Consider the following 9,746-nt stretch of genomic DNA (forward strand, 5'->3'; position numbering starts at 1 on the left):
ATGAATTTAAGAGTATTTCGCGGTAGAAATACTTGGAAGATAAAATTAATCCTCTCCTTAATCAACGGTTCCTATCTCTGCACGTGACTTGTCAGGGGAACTTTTCTCTGATGCTCACACGATGCGGGAACTTGTCACATCTTCAATCTCCGGGAACGTCCTCACCTGAAATTGAAAGGTAAATATTTCAGTTGTGAGTCTCTCTGTCATGACTCAAATAATTTTAAAATTGCTTAGATGTCTTTGCCTAACAATGTTCAGATTGTTCTAATGCAGGGGAAAACGGTAGTTTTAGACACAGTAATATTGATAGCAGCTAGTAATTTCCATGTACTTCTCACAGTTATTGGCACTGTGAGGATTACCAAGGAGAACTTTTTACTTACTAAAAAGACATTCTATGTTGAGGGCCCAGCATGGTGCCTGGCAATAGAAGATTCTCACTAGACGGTGAGTTTTGCAATAATTATTTCCATGGAGTTGGGTTGAGAAATAGCCATGCTTCTCTCCAAGATGCTATAAAGTCATCAGGCATCTCAGCTCTTAGGGATTTTATCCCTAGAATACCTTTTTAGACAGACAGCTCAGAGTTGGCACAATCTCCCCCTCATTCTTTCAGCAGATAGTCTCCAGTGGCTTCATGAGAATCAAACTCCATCCCTGCCTCCAAGTAGCTCCCTATCAAGTCAGAAGGACAATATAATGTCCAAGAAATATCAGTTAATGGGTGTCAATACAATAGTAAGGGAAGGTTCTGGGTGTTGCCCTGAGTTTTTAGAAGATCAAAGAAAGATGTTTCAAAAACTATACCTTGAATCAAGCACGAATTTTGTTTTGTTACCTTCACTTACCAGTCCTAAAGGAAAAAGAAAAAATATCTAAGTTAGTAAGAAATTGTCAACATCTAAAAGGCTATAGTTCTTTTTTTTTTTTTAATGTGGTTATTCTTATTGTCTGTTTCCTTTTTAAGGCCAGGGAATTTTATTTTATTGTGTTAACTGCTTTGTCCCCAGCATCTAGAACCATGCTGGGTGCATAAGAAGTCCCAAATAAGTATTTGTTGGCAGATGGACTAGACCTGCCCAGTCTAGGCCACTGTGAAGAAGAAATAAAAGTGGGCCCTGTCAAGAAAGAAGCTGGAAGAGACCCCAAGGCCCATAGGCCAGTGGGATTCATAGTGATGGGGGGAAGTTGGGAGAGGGAGGAGAAAGGGTTGCAGAGATTGGAGGGGTGGCAAGATCCCAGGAAGCTTGAACACCAGGCTAGGCATCTTGCCCTATGTTCTGAGGCCCTGGAGGGACAGTGAAGGATTTTTTTTTTTTTTTTTTTTTTAGTGAAGGATTTTAAGCTTCAGCGAGGCCTGCTTAAACTCCTATTCCATGACCTTGTCTTTCTTTTCAAGGTTTCCAAGTTTCTTTTGTGTTTCTTGCTTGATTTGACATGTCTAGTCCTATTTGGAAGTTGTCTTGGCCAGCTGAAGTCTTTCGGTGAGTGGGAGGGATCCAGTTATCTGCTCTTCCCTTCCCCGAATCCAGTGTAACCTAACTCAAGCCCACATTTCTTCCTATAATTAAACTCAAACTCCAGCTAAATTGGGCAAATATTTTAAAATGACAACTCAAAAGGATGTTTTAGTAATTGTGTGATAAAGATGTCAGATCTTTGTCATTTCATTGCAGCAGAAGGCCAGTTGGGAGGGAAGTCACTTTTTGAGATTTTAATAACATGTGCAATTCTTGATATATATAAAAATGATGACAACTGGATGCCAGTTTCAGAGAGGATAGATCCAGCTTTGGTTTGGTGTGTCTGTGCTATCTGCCTTGTCTCAGGATCTTCTTTAGTTGATATTAACAAAACTCTTTATATTCATTGACAAATATTTATTAAGCACCTATCAGGTTTCAGACACTGTGCTAGTTGCTGAGGCCGGGGAGTCAGTGTTGGCAAGAATCTAGGTCTTTGCCATCATGGACTTTTTAGTCTAGTAGGGAAGATTTGACACATGGCCATAAGATCACCATAGCAAAAACAGCTGTCTTAATTTACTATGTGTGATTTACATATATTTTCTCATTTAACTCTCACAGTAATCCATGTGGGTTGTCATTTTTGCCCCTATTTTACAAGACAAGAAAACCAACTGTCCTATGGTCAGTAAGTGGTACAGTCAGGATTTGAGCTTAGGTCTGACCCCAACCCCATGTTCTTTCCATAATGCATGTGTCTTTTTTTAGAGCAGAGCTAGAGTACGTATGTGGGATGGGGATAGGAGAAGGCCAGGAATACAGTATATCAGGAGTCCTTAGAAAAGAAAGAGCAAATGGAAAGTGGAAGCTGGCTAACATAAGGAATGGGGAAATTGAAAGAAATAGAATTGTTGGTCTGCTTTGCAGGTGGTCAAATCACAAAGTTCCAGGAGTCTAGGGGCTTTATTTTAATGAAAGCAAGGCCCAATGTTTTAGGGTTTCTGTCAAAAGACAGTGGTGTTGAGGTGCAGTGGAGCTCCAGACTGTCTATCCTCAGTAAAGAGAGTACTCCGAAAATGGCAAGAGCAAGGAAAGGCCTTGGGTAATGAGAACAGATTCCACGCAAGGGTTAGGCAAGAGGGGGAGAGAATATGAACAACTGACTAACATACTCTTGTAAGCATTTACTGATTTCCCCTGGAGTTGCATGCAGATTCATTCCACTATCATTGACCCTAGTTGCATATCGCACACATGCCTCTCCATGGATATGACCCACTCACTCTGTGGTAATCATAAGGTTGTGCACAGAGATCTCACTTATCTTCCCCTTTCAGCCACGTTTCTGCTCCCTTGTATTTAGGCATGCCCATATGACTTACTTTAGCTAGTTACATGACTGGAAGTAATACCTGCAGAAGGTAGCTTTAAGAACCAGTGCAAGATTGTTCTCTTTCCCCTGCTGTGGTGAAAGCCACTGTCAGTCAAGATAAAGCCTCCATAATCCTGGGTGCCTGAGTGACTGCAATGATCAAGGCCTCCCTGGTGATCCACAATGGATATCTCATGAGAAATGCACCTTTGTTGTTTTAAGTCATCAAGACTCTGGAGTTATTTGTTATTGTAGCATGACCTAGCTAATTCTGACTGATATACACTCAGTCAGATTTCAGGGGGAAGATACTAAGTTCTGTTTTGGACATGTCGAGTTGACATGTCCAAAAGTACCTGTTGACATCCAGTTGAAGAGGTCTAATGGATACCAGAAACATAGGTTCAAAGGTTGAGGCTGAAGATACAGATTTGTGCATCAGAATACAAACTGTACTTATAGTCATGGGATTGGGTAAAATTTCCCACAAAAGGTAAGTATAGACACCCAAGAAACTGTCTATAAAGGAATTTGAGAGAGAAGTTTTCCAGGAGAAGTCTAGAAGGAAGAGCTAGAGATCCAGCAAGATGGTCTTTTGTTTGTTTTTAAGATGGAAGAGATTTGAACCTTCTATAAGAAGACAGGCAAGTGAGAGAGGCTAAAGGGTTTCATTCATTCACTCATTGTTACCCATGCAGCTCTCACTGATGTTGAATTTATTCCTTCCTATTATTCAATTGAACAGACATTTTTAAGTAGCCACTGAGTGCTCTGTGCTAGATTCTAGTCCCTGTCCTAAAGTCAGAGGGTGGGGATAGAGTGCCCATTGCTATAAGTTCCATATTATCACTCAAGGTTTGCAGTGCGTGAGGGACTGCTTTTAAATGCCATCTTATAGGGACTTGTTTGGCAGTAGAGATTCTTGCAAGGCCTGAGCTTAGGAGGGCCTAGAATTACGCTTTGCAGAGAGAGACATATTTCAACCTCAGATAGTGTCTGTCCTCTGGGGCACCCATAGAGACAGTTAAACTATGTGACATGAGGTAAATACAAGCAGTTACTAGATTTATAGCTAAGTTTGAATAACCAATCCACTCCTGCTTTTAGTTGGAGTTTTAGTTGGTTAGTTTTGTCAAACCCACAATAAAACCCTGGGTTGGACCAAGAGAGTGAGCCACTCTAGTCCTTGGCTTTCTATATAGCAGGAGGTGCAGACCTTGGAATCTGGAGGAGTCTCTGGTGTCCCTCCCTTGGCCTTTAACTTTTACCCCACCCTCTCCCTCTCCTGAGGCTTTCTGGGCCTCATCTCTGTGCTGAATGCAAAAATGACCACACTTGGCATTCAAGGCTCTTCATGACTTCGCTCCTGCTTACTTCTCCAGCTCCCCGATGTCTCCCAGTACCTTTCTCCCTTCTCTCTCGGTTCTTTTGCCACGCTGGCCATCTGTTGTTTCCTAGAACCCATTAAGCTCATACCTACCTCTGGGCCTTTACATCAATGTTCTTTTCCTGGCTCTTTCCACAATGTCTTATTCCGTCTCATTTCAAAGTCATTTCCTCAGGGAAAAGAGAACCCCTCTGTTGTTTTCTAAGTAGAACCTCTCAGTTATCTTATTCCATAGCACATTTTTCCTATCCCTTATCACAATCTGTAATAATTATTTTATTTATTCAATGAACAGCTGATTAATTTAGTTATACCTTTATTTGGCAAATATTTATTGAGTACCTACTAAGGGCTAGGCACTATTTTAGGAGCTGAAGTTATAATAGTTAGCAAAATAGATACAAATCTGTACACAATGGGGAGACTTTTCAGAGAATGGTAGGAAAAAATGGACGTAAGTGTAACTCTAAGAGATTTGGCCTGAGTGACTGAGAAGATAGTGCTTCCATTTGTTGAGATGGAGAGAGCAGGTTGGGTGGAAAGGGCAAAAAGAAATTGGGTGAGTTTTTTTTTTGTGGGGGTGGGGGGCAAGTTTGAAATGTCCTTTAGGTAGCCAGGTGGAAATGTATACTAGATAGTAGAACATATGTCTCCAGAGTTCAGGAGAGAGGTCTGTGCTAGAAATATATTTAGAAGTCATTACAACATTAATTATATTGAAAGCCACGACATTAGATGAGTGACCATGGGGAGTGACTGTAGTCAGAGAAGAATTCCTAGAACGCAGTCACCAACAGTTAGAGGTCAAACAGAGGAGGTGACTGTGGGATGGCCAGAAAGGTAGGAAGAAAATATGCCAAATGGGGAGTCCCCGAAGGCAAGTAAAGAAGACATTTCAGGGAGGAGAAGGTGATTGGCTGAGACAAATACTGTTGCAAGACTGAGTACCATGAGGACTGAGACTCGCCATTTGGATTTGGCAATGGGGAGATCACTGGTGACTTTGACAAGAGCAGTTTGGGAAGAGTAGTGGGGAAGCAGATCTTACTAAAGTTCAAGGGAGAATGGGAAAAGAGAAATTGGACAGTGAATATCACTATACTTTAAGAAGTTTTCTTGCTGAGGGAAAATGAGAAATGGGGTAAGAATAGGAGTTACGGTAAAGAGCGAGTTTTGTTTTTTTTTTTAAGATGGGAGAAGTAAAAGTATGTTTGTATGCTTATGGGAATGACTCAGTAGAGAGGGAATAATCTAATGATGCAGGATAAGAGAGGAGAACTGCTAGATCTATGTTCTTGAGTTGGTGAGGGGTGGGATTTAACACACAGGTAGAAGAGCAATGGACAGCTCATCCATGGTAACAGGAGAGAAGGGGGAGCAGGGGGCTGGTGGGAGTTCTCTTCTCATTACTTCAATTTCCAGTGAAATAGGAAGCTGGGTCTTCAGTTGAGAATGAAGATGAGGGAGATGAGGGAGGTGTTAGAGGTTTGAAGAAAGAGGAGAAAGTAGGAAAATACCATCTAGGAGAGAGGGAGAGTGATTGAACTAGAGAAATACAGTGTGAGCTTCAGGCAGTTTTAGGGCCCACACAAGGCTGCTGGTCACTAATGTAAAGGGAGTCTGGTCAGCATGAATATGTGTTTTTCTCTTGCAGTGCATGTTCAGCCTTGAGGGTGCAGGTACACAGTAGATGGAGAGCTTTGGTTGAAACAAAAGAATACAATGAACTGAGGGAGGGGTGAGGAAAATGAAAGTGTACACAAGGGAAGGATGATATGTTTTATATGGAATTTAAACTGGGTAGAAAGGGAAGTGAGGACATGGTGGTGGTGAGGGACAGTAAAAGTGAGTTGAAGGTCCCAGGAGGGTTGAAGGGTTATTTTGAGTCAGGATAGTAAAGGGAGTGAGATAGGAAGTAGGTATTGACAAGAGGATGCTTGCCATTGAAATTAAGCTATTAAGCCCTACGGGAGGAGCAGGGAGGGAGTAACTGAGGTGGAAGGAGGAGTGTAGGTTGAGGAGCCGAGGTGTTGGAAAGATTGTCTTTGTGCATATTGAAATCATCAAGAATTATGACAGATGTAGTTTTGAAATCTTTGTGTGGTTTGGGATAGTATTTATGGGATATAGGGTATGTGTCTGGCACACAGTGAATTCTCAATCAATGCAGTTTAGTCAGTTATTTGTCTAATATTTGTTCAGGGCCCTGGGACTTCTCCCTCAGCGGCTTCCAACTTGTGGAGTGTTGCAGCATTGCATGGGGGATGGGGGTGGGGTTGGGAGACACAGCTGTGGCAGGAGCCTGGGCTCAAAGGTCCCTGCTGCTGGGGTTGCCCCATACACAAGGGTCTGGGCCCCTCTTCTGGCTTCCGGCTGGGCTCCCACCAGAGCTGCATATGTTTGGCTCAGCGGCAGCAGCAGCAGATGGCAAAAAGTGGGTGGGCTGGGGGGTATCTGCAACCGATCCCACAGCCGCCGGATTAATGAGGCCTCATGCCCGCCTTCTTTTCTGCAGCATGCCAGCCAACAGTAGCTTCCTTTGCTGGGGTGGGTTTGTTTGTGGGAAATTTTTTGGCAGTGAAAGCCCAGCACCTGATTGAAAACTTCCTCTCCCCCTCATTTCTCCTTCTCTCCTGGCTTCTATACTGGTTCTAAAGTACTCTGGGGCCTCAAGCTTGTCCCTGGGGTTCCTCCTGGTGTCAGGCTGATGAAACTGAGACCAGGTAGTCCTGCTATTACATTTACTGTTGGGGAAACTGAGACTTGGAGAATTTAATTATTCATTCAGTAGCAGGAAGCTCAGGACTCTATGTACATTTCATGCCCTCTCGTGTCTAGCTACATCCCTGGGTTGGCATAGACCCCATGAGTAAGAATGTGAATGGTTCATATTGGAGGATGAGGCATATATAAGCCTATTTGATGGGCATTGAGGTCATGGGGACAGGGGCATTGCATGGGAATCCAGATTATAATAAGAATAATGGGGACTCCTGGGAAAAAAAAATTGGGTGAGGAGAAAGTCTAGCACTGAGGACCACAGTAGCAAATGGGTTCAGGGCTAAAGAGCACTATTTGTAGGCATAGTGTAAAGCTCTTTTTAGCCTTCTCTGACTGGGCCCTGCCAGCAAATATATATTTTACTGAGTCATTAGGGATCCAAGCAACTCTGTGGTAGAACTGTTCCTTCCTTATCAAAGTGGGATAAAAGAAAGGAAAGGTGGATCTTTGATGACAAGCAAGAGAGAGAGAGCAAGAGGGCGGGTTGGAGAGTTGGGGAGAGAGACAGGAGCTCTAGAGATGTGGAGGTGGGCAAAGATGTTGAGATATTGTAGTCAGTATGATGGCAGGAACTGAGGCCCCAAGGAGCACTGGGGGTCAAAGATAGATCAGTGCTACTGAACGGGTGGCCCAAGAGGAGTCTTAGATGCATGGCAGACTAATGCAGGCAGCAATAAGTTGATGAAAATCTGGAGGCAGGTGGTGATGGAGCTTCTGGCAGTGGAGACACGTGGAGGAACGTTGGAAATCTCAGTGCATAGGCAATGGTCAAGTGGGACAGAGCAATAATCAGACTTAAACCAGAGAGAGAGAGAGTTGTGTAACATTTTGTTACACAGCAGTACACACACGAAAATGTTTGTATGGCCCAGCAGGGTAGAGGGATGGGCTGTTTGGGGCCAGAGACGAATGGCTTGGGGACTCTAACAGCACAGGGCCCCACCTGTCTGATCAGAGGGTTGAAGAAATAAATTAAGCACATTAATAAAGAATGTGTTCATTTGTTGGGAAGCTCTTCAGTAAGGACTGTATTTTTCTCAAATAATAAGATGTTCAGAGGAGATAATCCAGGGGCTATTGCAGCCTAGGGATACCATTGAGGGCATAGGCTTTCCAGGTGTTTCTAGTCTGCCATTCATGGTTTTTGTCTGTTCCTTCATAGTTGCAATGTGGCACATGCAGCTTTATATATCACACCAGCATTCCAAATGGGAAGAAGGGAGAGGGAAAAGAGGGCAATGGCAAAGGGAAAACAGTGTGCCAGTTGAGTTTGCTCCCATTTAAGGAGCTTTCCTAGAAGACTCACAAGGGACTTCTTACTTCTCATTGGCCAGAGCTGTGTGATGTGAAAGATGTTTTGTAGCTAGACATTTTGTTGCCCTAAAAAAATCAGGATTCTGTTAGTAAGGAAGAAGAGAGTTAATAGGAGTAGGCCTGTGACAAGCACTGTGTTGTATTCGGGGAACAGGTAGTAATTTTGCAGAGCTGGACCACAAACTGTGAGGCAGGAAGAGGAAAGGGATGAGGCTGGTTAAGCCGCCAGAGCCTAGATGATTCAGGGTCTTGTAAGACATGCTCAGGAGTCTGGACTGTATCACCTGGGTAATGGGAATTCACTGATGGGATTTAGGTGGGGCAATGATTTGGCCAGATGAGTGTTTTAGATAGATTGTCCTGACGGAGGGGGGTGGGTGGAGTTGCAGAAGGTGAGGAGGAAAGGTCTCGTATAAGGATAGTGTCTGAATCCTTGTACATAGAAGGGATTCAGTTAATAGCCTGTGAATGAGGTGATAAGACTTAAATCAGGATAGTGGCAATAAAGTGGGGAGGAGGGGATGAATTTGAGGAATTTTCAGGAGAATAAAATTGTTAGGGTTTGGTAATTGATTAGATGGTTGAGGGGAGGGGAGGGAGTTTAGGAATACTCCTGGGTTTCCCAAAATTAATTGAGATGTGGAACATAAGAGAAGGAGCAAGTATGGAGTATATAATTTGTTCAGAATCATATGCAAAACTGAACCCAGGAACTGGGTCAGGAACCTAGATCTCCCAGGCCACTGTTCTATTAACCTAATTTACATTCCAAATTGTCTCTTCTGGAGCCCAGCATGACAGTTCACTGATATCTTTGGACCCACTGATTTTTCTCCCCCTCCACCATCCACCAAGTCCATGAGATCCAGGAATGATGATGTTAATATGGTGGTGGTAGCTTGCTTCCTGAGGGCCCAGAGTGGTCAGCGTGTGCTAAGAGGGTAGATACAGTGGCCACCATTAACTCTGTTCCTATTCTCACCGATGCCAGGAGCCAGGGAGGGTCTGGACTGAACATTGGCTTCTCCACACAACTATCCTTTTTCTAACTCCTGTTTTATGCTTGGCTGATGTATTAGTTTTCTATTACTCCTACAAAAACTTACCACAAATGTAGTGGCTTAAACAATGTAAACTTATTTTCTTATAGTTCTGAAGGTCAGAGGTTTAAAGTCAAGGTCTTAGATGGGCTGTGTTCCTTCTGGAGGTTTCAGGAAAAAAAGTCAATTTTCTTACCTTTTTCAGCTTCTAGAGGCCGAATGCATTCCTTTGCTTATGGGTCCTTCTTCGCATTACTACAATCTTCTGGTTCCATTGTTGCTTCTCCTACTACGGACTCTGAATCTTCCCACCTCCCTTTTAAAAGGATTCTTGTGATTACACTGGGGAATCCTGGAAATGGTACCTAACCTGGTCTGAGAGG

General features: G+C 43.2%; 1 long non-coding RNA gene across 1 annotated transcript; it reads right to left on the minus strand.

The window, feature by feature from the left end:
- Window positions 1–638: 638 nt before the first annotated feature.
- On the minus strand, window positions 639–1,456 carry LOC109029462 (uncharacterized). The gene is made up of 3 exons (XR_002008553.2): window positions 1,385–1,456; window positions 811–856; window positions 639–678 (listed from the first exon to the last, which is right to left on the minus strand). It is a non-coding gene; the product is annotated as an uncharacterized lncRNA (long non-coding RNA).
- Window positions 1,457–9,746: the final 8,290 nt, after the last annotated feature.

This window comes from Gorilla gorilla, chromosome 1 (genome assembly GCF_029281585.2).
Source record: "Gorilla gorilla gorilla isolate KB3781 chromosome 1, NHGRI_mGorGor1-v2.1_pri, whole genome shotgun sequence".
Lineage (NCBI taxonomy): Eukaryota > Metazoa > Chordata > Mammalia > Primates > Hominidae > Gorilla > Gorilla gorilla.